Raw genomic sequence first — 10,640 nt, forward strand, 5'->3', positions numbered from 1 at the left:
ACTCGGCCCCTGCCTGAGGGCCTGAGCCCCTGAACTACTGCTTGTTTGCTCAGCCCCTGCCTGAGGGCCTGAGCCCCTGAACTACTGGTGGTTTGCCGCCCCGACCTAGGGCTTGGACTTGCAAGACTGAACGGTTTCCCAGCCTCGTGACGTGAGGCGGCCTGGCTCCCGGCCGCCCCTGCGAGGGACGAGCCCCACCCCGGACGTCTACAAGCACCAAGACTGAAAAAAATCATAAAATTGCACAACGGGCCATAACTCATAAAAACTTAGTTTAATTTTGGCCAAAATTGGCAGATAGCTTCAAAATACAATTTATAATGCAACTATGTACTCAAAATAGTACAGTTTTGGAAAGGTTGGGAAATATTTAGCCCCAGGTAATATATTTTGTCCATTTTCCCATACTACTTTGTGTCTGGTTAAAGCAAAAGTCTGTAGTCATACCACAGTATGAGCTTGTTTGTACCATGCAATGTATCAAAATATTTGGATTTATTTGAGAACAGTTTTTCCATCTGCTATTTTTATGAAGTTATGTAGATAATAAGACTCCTGTCCCCTAATTATAGAACTTTTTTATGTAATTTGCTCAGCTGGAGTCATAACACTAAAGCACACATAGTACACCTGTAATTATCTTCTTACTATCACTGAATAAAATGACAATACATGTAAGCTACTTATGTAACAGTAAAAACTCTTAGTAGAAGGGATGTAGAATGTCTTGTATGAATATAACATGTGAATAACAAAGTGTAACCATGTATGGTTTTGTAACACCTGTTGGGATGATGCCGAATTGGTGTGGCCATACTGAATGAATGGTGAGAACATGGCTTGACATGACTGAGCTGCGAAAGAGGATTCTGGGAGCAGAATCCTTCTCTTAGCATCAGGCAGATGGCAGAGGTGAAACTGGCTCCATGCTGCGTGTATGATCAATACTGATCATTGGGTCAGCAAATATGTCCACTTGAAAGCAAGCAACACATGTAGAACATCCTGAGTGGAGTATGGGCTGACCAGGGCATCTCGACCCTGTTGAAGGACATCACGCAGGGAGCTGAAGTAAATGATTAATAAGGGAGTGAATGTAGGGTAATGTTCAGTAGTCACCACTCTGCTGTCTCCTCTTAAAATATTAATTAGATAAAAATTAGTAGCCACATGCTTGTAAGACATGTGACTCCTTTGAAGAAAAAGAGTATAAAAATCAAGCAAATTAAATTACTGTTGGGAATTCCTTAATTAACACTTAAAGAAGCAACGCTGCTAGACAGAGTAACCAAAACTCTGCTCTGTGGGCTCGAGTAGGACTGTGAAGCCAAGGCCTTGCCTCGAGGAAATCCGAGACAGACCAGAGGGCTTAGGAGACCAGACCTGGAGGGAAGAAGTCTTCCATGGAATTGGTAACCACCTTCTCTGCCAAGCAGGAACTGTGTGAGCTAACACAGGGCCTGTTTGTGTATGTTTGTGAAAGAGAGGCTCACTAAGAGGAATGTATAGCTCTTACTGTATAGTTTTTTAATGTCTAACATAGAAGTTATGTGCTCAATGTAACCTTTACCGTTTGTGTAATTCCTTCTCAAATAAACATTGGTATGACAGTAATCTGCTCCTCTGGGAGCCATTAAAGATCCAATCAGGGGTAGTAGCCCCTGATGCCAAAATTTGGTAGCAGAGGATGTCACGTCCAAGAAAAAAGGGTCTTTAAACTGAATCAAACTGTTTTCTGGACTGGTGGCCTTTGAGGAGTTTGGTATCCTGAATCACTGGTGTTAACCAACTAATTTAAACATTGTTCTGAATCAGTTCTGCTTTATATTAATTTTAGCTCGAGGGACCAGATTTAGTTACAGTACACAGAAAGGGAAATATACCAGTGAGCAGGGTTGTATTGGTCGTTCCTAGAGTCAATAATTTTTGCAAATGCAGGCAGGGAAGGGTCGTCGAACCGGAGGACGAGGGGGACACCCCGAATCCTCCGTGTGTGGTTGATGAGTGTTTGTTAAAACAGGTGTTTAAAAGCTTGGGGTCTGATCCATGTCTGGCTGATGCAGTCCCCACACTGCATAAGAAAGTTTTGGACAACTTGTTGTTGAGGTACCAAAAGGGTTACACTCCCAAGAAAGCCCAAACAGAAGCACATGTCATCTGTGCTATGTATTGTGCTGTAGATAATCTTGTAAAGGAGTGAGATGTTGTGCAAGAAAGTTTGGAACAGGAATTGGAAAAACTAAAATTGCAGAATGAAAGCCTGAAACATGACTTGCAAACTGCTGTAGCACAAAATGTAACCAAGGCTCAGCAGATAACAGCTTTAACCCATACATGTACAGAAAGAATACATCTACATGTGGAAGAGAAAGAGGAGCCCCTTCCAGGGCCTCCGGCACCCAGCCAGTAGTGATAGCAAAAATGCCTCAGCCTTCACGGCAAATACGAGAGGAAGTAAATCGTCCTCTGACTGAAACCATAAAACAGGCACTGGCTAAACAGTTTGACTAAGAAAACATGTTTGTCTTGGCTGTTGGAATACATGGCTAGAAAACCTTTAGATCTTGAAGATTTAGAAGAACTGATAGTAACTTGTGCTGGTCCTACGGAAGGAACGGCTTTGTTGGCAGAAATTGAGGCAGAGTTAAACAAAGGTGATAGAGATGGGGTTATCCAGAAGGTAGCTTGATACTTTCTGACCCCCTCTGAATTGAGGACAGCTTTGTTAATACATCAGAAGGAAGAAGACTCTGTTAAGGCTTATTGTACTAGGTTGTTGTTGGTATGGTCTCTGGCTGAAATCAAGGAGAAACAGCTGACATTTAATCTATGATGGTTTAAGAAAACCTGTTAAGGTGTTCATAGGATCCTGGATGGATTTAGATCAGGTTGAATTGATTAAAGCAGCTCGGGAGGCAGAAAGGGTAGGAAGTGGAGCAGGTAGTTCTTCTCGGAAAGTGATTAGTGAGGCTCCCTACAGCAATCAAGCAGGCTATAATGGCTCCAACCACACTGATATGTGACGTGCTAGTTTCAATGACATAGAACATGGCCAAGGACGGTATGGTAGGAGACGTGGAGTGTTTATTGCGGGATCATTGCGAGCACAGATATGGTCTCCACTTCAGGAAAGAGGGGCAGATATAATCTGTTTGAATGGGCAACCTCTGGAGACTTTGCTAACTGCTTTCATAGAATCATAGAATATTAGGGTTGGAAGAGACCTCAGGAAGTCATCTAGTCCAATCCCCTGCTCAAAGCAGGATCAACACCAACTAAATCATCCCAGCCAGGTTTTTGTCAAGCCGGGCCTTAAAAACCTCTAAGGATGGAGATTCCACCACCTCCCTAGGTAATCCATTCCAGTTCTTTACCACCTTCCTAGTGAAATAGTGTTTCCTAATATCCGACCTAGACCTCCCCCACTGCAACTTGAGACCATTGCTTCCTGTTCTGTCATCTGCCACCACTGAGAACAGCTGAGCTCCATCCTCTTTGGAACCCCCCTTCAGGTAGCTGAAGGCTGCTATCAAATCCCCCCTCACTCTTCTCTTCTGCAGACTAAATAACCCCAGTTCCCTCAGCCTCTCCTTGTAAGTCATGTGCCCCAACCCCTAATCATTTTCGTTGCCCTCCGCTGGATTCTCTCCAATTTGTCCACATCCTTTCTGTAGTGAGGGGACCAAAACTGGACACACTACTCCAGGTGTGGCCTCACCAGTGCCGAATAGAGGGGAATAATCACTTCCCTCAATCTGCTGGCAATGTTCCTAGTAATAGAGCCCAATATGCCATTGGCCTTCTTGGCAACAAGGGCACACTGCTGACTCATATCCAGCTTCTCGTCCACTGTAATCTCCAGGTCCTTTTCTGCAGAACGGCTACTTAGCCAGTCGGTCCCCAGCCTGTAGCGGTGCATGGGATTCTTCCTTTCTAAGTGCAGGACTCTGCAGTTGTCCTTGTTGAACCTCATCAGATTTCTTTTGGACCAATCCTCCAATTTGTCTAGGTCACTCCGGACCCTATCCCTATCCTCCAGCGCATCTACCTCTCCCCCCCAGTTTAGTGTCATCTGCAAACTTGCTGAGGGTGCAATTAATCCCATCATCCAGATCATTAATAAAGATGTTGAACAAAACCAGCCCCAGAACTGACCCCTGGGGCACTCCGCTTGATACCGGCTGCCAACTAGACATTGAGCCGTTGATCACTACCCGTTGAGCCCAACAATCTAGCCAGTTTTCTATCCACCTTATAGGCTGTGACGGGTTAGAGTCACAGAAACCCCCTTGGGAGCTGCCACCTGATGTGCTAAGACTACTTCTATCCCTGTTTTCCATGCCAGCTCAGGACTCCAGCACCCTGTCTTGCTGAGCCAGACACTCCTCTCTGCTCCAACACAGACCCAGGATCTGAATCCCTTTCCCCAAAGCTGCAGATTTACCTGAAAACAGCTCACAGAAGTGTGCTTGTCTTTAGCACTCAGATGCCCAACTCCCAATGGGGTCTAAACCCAAATAAATCCGTTTTACCCTGTATAAAGCTTATGCAGGGTAAACTCATAAGTTGTTCGCCCTCTATAACACTGATAGAGAGATATGCACAGTTGTTTGCTCCCCCAGATATTAATACATACTCTGAGTTAATTAATAAGTAAAAAGTGATTTTATTAAATACAGAAAGTAGGATTTAAGTGGTTCCAAGTAGTAACAGACAGAACAAAGTATCAGAGGGGTAGCCGTGTTAGTCTGAATCTGTAAAAAGCAACAGAGGATCCTGTGGCACCTTTAAGACTAACAGAAGTATTGGGAGCATAAGCTTTCGTGGGTAAGAACCTCACTTCTTCAGATGCAAGTTTTTTTGCTGTAAGATGGCTACCTTTACATCTGCTATTGTGTGGCCAGGGAGGTTGAAGTGTTCTCCTACAGGTTTTTGTATATTGCCATTCCTAATATCTGACTTGTGTCCATTTATCCTCTTGCGTCCAGTTTGGCCAATGTACATAGCAGAGGGGCATTGCTGGCACATGATGGCATATATAACATTGGTGGACATGCAGGTGAATGAGCCGGTGATGTTGTAGCTGATCTGGTTAGGTCCTGTGATGGTGTTGCTGGTGTAGATATGTGGGCAGAGTTGGCATCGAGGTTTGTTGCATGGGTTGGTTCCTGAGTTAGAGTTGTTATGGTGCAGATGTAAAGGTAGCCATCTTACAGCAAAAAAACTTCAGGACCAGACTGCAAAGAGAAACTGCTGAGCTCCAGTTCATTTGCAAATTTGACACCATCAGATCAGGATTAAACAAAGACTGTGAATGGCTATCCAACTACAAAAGCAGTTTCTCCTCCCTTGGTGTTCACACCTCAACTGCTAGCAGAGCACCTCACCCTCCCTGATTGAACTAACCTCGTTATCTCCATACTGATTTATACCTGCCTCTGGAAATTTTCATTACTTGCATCTGAAGAAGTGAGGTTCTTACCCACGAAAGCTTATGCTCCCAATACTTCAGACAGAACAAAGTCAGTCACCGAGCAAAATAAAATAAAATGCGCAAATCTATGTCTAATCAAACTAAATATAGCTAAGATCCTCACCAGTTCCAGAATGCTCCTTTTTACAGACTAATCTCCTTTTAGCCTGGGTTCAGCAATCACTCACACCCCCTGTAGTTACTGTCCTTTGTTTGCTACTTAGAAATCAAGCAATTATACAGCCAATGTTTATAACTTTGAACACACAAATGGTGCCTGCATACAACTAGAATAAACATAACCAGTAAATCATAACCTTTACATAGATATGTTACATGGCATATGTAGCAAAACCCTATTCCAGTTATATTATAGATACATTTATAAGCACACCCCCCATAAAGCCTTATGGGGTACACTGTCACATAGGCCATTCATCCAATCCATACTTTTTTAACTTGCTGGCAAGAATACTGTGGGAGACCATATCAAAAGCTTTGTTAAAGTCAAGATATATCACATCCACCGCTTTCCCTATACCCACAGAGCCAATTATCTCATCATAGAAGGCAATCAGGTTGGTCAGGCATGACGTGCCCTTGGTGAATCCATGTTGACTGTTCCTTATCACCTTCCTTATCACCTCCAGGGGCTTCAGAATGGATTCCTTGAAGACCTGTTCCCTGATTTTGCCGGGGACTGAAGTGAGGCTGACTTGTCTGTAGTTCCCTGGGTTCTCTTTCTTCCCTTTTTAAAATATGGGCACTATATTCGCCTTTTTCCAGTTGTCCGGGACCTCCCCCGATCGCCATGAATTTTCAAAGATAATGGTCAATGCCTCTGCAATCACATCAGCCAACTCCCTCAGCACCCTTGGATGCATTAGATCTGGACCCATGGACTTGTGCACGTCCAGCTTTTCTAAATAGTCCTTAACCGGTTCTTTCACCACTGAGGGCTGCTCACCTCCTCCCCATACTGTGTTGCCCAGTGAAGCAGTCTGGGAGCTGACCTTGTCTGTGAAGACCGAGGCAAAAAAAGCATTGAGTACTTCAGCTTTTTCCACATCATTTGTCATTAGGTTGCCGCCCCTATTCAGTAAGGGTCCCACACTTTCCCTGACCTTCTTCTTGTTGCTAACATACCTGTACCTGTACTCTTGTTACTCTTCATATCCCTTGCTAGCTGCAACTCTTCATATCCCTTGCTAGCTGCAACTCCAGTTGTGCTTTGGCCTTCCTGATTACACCCCTGCATGCTCGAGCAATATTTTTCTACTCCTCCCTAGTCATCTGTCCAAATTTCCACTTTTTATAAGCTTCCTTTTTGAGTTTAAGCTCACTGAAGATTTCACTGTTAAGCCAAGCTGGTCACCTGCCATATTTGCTATTCTTTCTGCACTTCGGGATGGTTTGTTCCTGCCCCTCAATAAGGCTTCTTTAATATACAGACTGCTCTCCTGGATTCCTTGCCCCCTCATATTAGCTTCCCAGTGGATCCTGCCCATCAAAGTCTGCTTTTCTGAAGTCCAGGATCTGTATTTTGCTACTTTCCTTTAAATGATTTGATGGCAAGAACTAGATCACAGTCAACACTGCAACCAGGAGTTAAGGCTGTTGAGACCGTGGGAACAGGTACAGAAGATCTGCCGGTGAGTTCTTATGGCTTGTTATCCCCGGAATTGGCTCAAATGAAACTGGCAGTTCCCTATCAGGGTGGCTCCACTTTTCAGTAAAAATGCCTCGCCTTTAGCAACCCCTGTCCCCTTCATTACCCAAAGGTAAATGTTAGTAGCCAAATTACAGGCTCACATAACTGGTAAATCTTACATGGAAGAGGGACAGAAGGAAACATATAATGATTCCTGGCATTAATTAATACAGGAGCAAAGGCAACTTTAAGTATTAAAACACCTGCTGTGGGTAGTAGATCAAACTAAATTTTAAAGAAATACAGTGGTTTGTAACAGCATAACTGAAAAAGCTGTATTAAAAGTAGATATGGTACAACTGAAAAAGTGAATGATGAATTTGGCAGAAAGGCTCGTTGTGAAGAGAGAAACTGTAAATAACCAGGTTATTTCAGAAGGATTAAGAAAGTGAGCCTGTAAAGCTATAGCAGCTGTGGCACAGCCAGACAATAAGTGGATAAGGGAATTTGCTCCTGGTTTGGGCTAGAAAGAAAAGGAAGTGGTAAAGATAGAGGGGAAAAAAATATGTGTAAAGCCAGTTCCTCAGTATTCCTCTTCGCTGTTCCCCACAAAACAAAACAAAACAACCTGGTGCAGGATCTAAAAGCACAAGGGGTAACAGTAAAGTGTCAAAGCCCCTGCAACTCTCCAATCTGGCTTGTACAGAAACCGGATGGCAGATGACATCCCATGATTATATTATAAAAATATAATTGTAAATCTACCCTTGTAGCCAGCCTTCCAACTACAATGGCCAGAGCAGTGGCCAGGGCTAAATGGTTCTCGGTACTGAATTTGTTAATTGTTTCCTTGTTATGTTGTTAACCTCTTTGAATTAATAACAGGCTAAATTGTAAGAACTCCTGAGTACCTGTTAGCACCAAAGAAACAAATGCCTGAGCAGGTACAGAAGATGATCTGGATAGAAATTTGATTCAAACATTGGAAAACATCTGGACAGAGAAATCAACACAAACAAAAGGAAGAGCCAAAGGAATAATTAAAATATCAATGAAAAATAGAAAACACGGTAATGCTTAAAAATGGTAAACAAAAGTAAAATAATTCCTATATAAATGAAACCTTTTCCAGTTAACAGATAAGTATATGACCCGTCCCGTGGCAGTTTTAATAACCACTCCGAATGGAGACATGTAAAAACATTCTAATCAAATCCAGTTATACTTGTGTGACGTTATGAGTGTAATATAATATTTCATTAGAAGGTGACAGGGCCAGAAAGAGTTAATTAACTCACAGACTGACTTGACCCATGGGTGAACCTTAAGGACTGGTTAGGAAGATATGTAAATGAATAGAGCTTTGAAATGCAAGTCTGCATTGTTAGAGATCTCAAGGGTAGATGTTTGCTCAGGTCTTGTGATGTAAGCAAACAAGTCTTGTCTATTGCTATAACTTTAATTCAAAGATCAAAAAGGGAATATTAACATTTATGATGATACTTGAGTGAAATAGTATTATTGTCTATATGTCTCTTTGAAGGTTGTGGTGACCTGTATCTGAACTGTTTAATGGATAAATTACCCTGTGCTAATTGCCAGGATGTTTGGGAGAAGGAGAGTTAAGCTTATTGTTTTCTCAGGCCGAAAGGCTGCTGGAAATGTATAAGAACCCTAGGACATGATCCTACATCATCTCAGATCTGCTTTGGGTTTCAAGAGGGGGAAACCTTAAGCCACAAGGATTGAGATCCCCAGTCATTGACTGGAGCCACCCTGAATATGGACATTGGACTATAACCTATGGACTATATCTAAAAGGACTTTTGGCAACTACAAGCTCACCTCTGCCATGTATCTAAATCTCAAGAATTGAATTCAAGTCTGTATGTATATTGATCTTTTAACCAACACTCTCTCTCTCTTTTCTTTTTTAATAAACTTTCATTTAGTTAATAAGAATTGGCTATAGCATGTATTTTGGGTAAGATCTAAGTTATAATTGAACCTGAGTATGTGGCTGATCCTTTGGGATTGGAAGAATCTTTTCTTTTATATGATGAGATAAGATTTTCAGTAATCATCATCATATCTGACAGGTGAGTCTGGATGGAGGCCTGAGGCTGGGTACTTCAAGGGAACTGCGTTGTTTGGACTTCTAAGTAACCAGTGAGGTACTATAGAAGCTGTTTGGTGCTGGCTTGGTAAATCTAAGTATTGGAATATCCACCAGCGTTTGGGGTTTCTCTGCCCCGTTTGGTTTGCAGTTCACCCTAATTGAGTGACCTCAGCTGGCTCCCACGGGCAGCACCGTCACAACTTGCCAAAGGACTAAATATAACAATTTTCAGAAATAAATGCACAGTATGTACCAACCTATAAGGTCTGGTCAGAGGCCTTGTGTGTTTTGTTTTCTTATGTTTTTGCAGATTAATCTATAAAGTATGCTGTGGAATTTGCTATGGCTAATTGGCGATGTGATTAGTAGACCTGTCTGTGCTACAGGATTCCATCTGAAGAATAAGCCAGAAGATTGTTAAATTACTCAAATTTCAATACAATGAGCACCCTTCTTAAGGGCATAAAAACAGTCTGGGTCAAACTAAAGGTCCATCTAGCCCAGCGTCCTGTCTTTTAACAATGACCAATGCCAGGTGTTTCAGAGAAAATAAACAGAACATGCCCATTCCTAGCTTCTGGCAAACAAAGGCCAGGGACACCATCCCTGCCCATCTTGGCTAATAGCCTCTATGAATTTAGCTCTTTCTTTTAAAAAAACAACAACAAAACACCTTGTTATAGTCTTGTCCTTTATAACATTTTCTGACAAGAAGTTCCACAGGTTAATTTTCCTGTGTTTATTTCCTTTTGTTTATTTTAAACCTGCTGCTTAGCAATCTTAATTGGTAACCCCTAATTTTTGTGTTACATATATAAAAAAAGAAGTAAATAACACTTTCTTATTTACTTTCTCAACAACAGCCAGATTTCATAGACCTCTATTGTATTCCCCTTTAGTTATCTCTTTTCTAAGTTGGAAAGTCCTAGTCTTGTTAATCTTTTCTTATATAAGACCCCTGATTATTTTTGTTGCTTTTTTCCTATCCTTTTTTTCTTGAATATGGCTATTGCACATTAAGTTAATGTTTTTAGGGATCTATACACAATGATTCCAGAACCCTTTTTCTTTTGGGTGGTAGCAGCTAATTTAGACCCCATTGTTTTATACTTATAGTTGGAATTATGTTTTTCCAACGTGCATGACTTTGCATTTGTCAGCATTTAATTTCATCTGCTTAGTCACCCAGTTTTGTAAAATCCCTTTGCAACTCTTTAAAGTCTGTTTTGGACTTCACTATCTTGAGGTTTTGTGTCATCTGCAAATTTTTGCCACTTCATTGTTTGCCTTTTTAATATATAGATCATTTAACAGTACTGCCTTTTCCCAGTACAGACCCCTGGAAATGCCACTGTTTACCTCTGTCCGTTCTAAAAACTAACCAGTTATTCTTGCCT

Source organism: Terrapene carolina, unplaced genomic scaffold, assembly GCF_002925995.2.
Source record: "Terrapene carolina triunguis isolate 2854851 unplaced genomic scaffold, T_m_triunguis-2.0 Scaffold148, whole genome shotgun sequence".
In the NCBI taxonomy this organism is placed as follows: domain Eukaryota; kingdom Metazoa; phylum Chordata; order Testudines; family Emydidae; genus Terrapene; species Terrapene triunguis.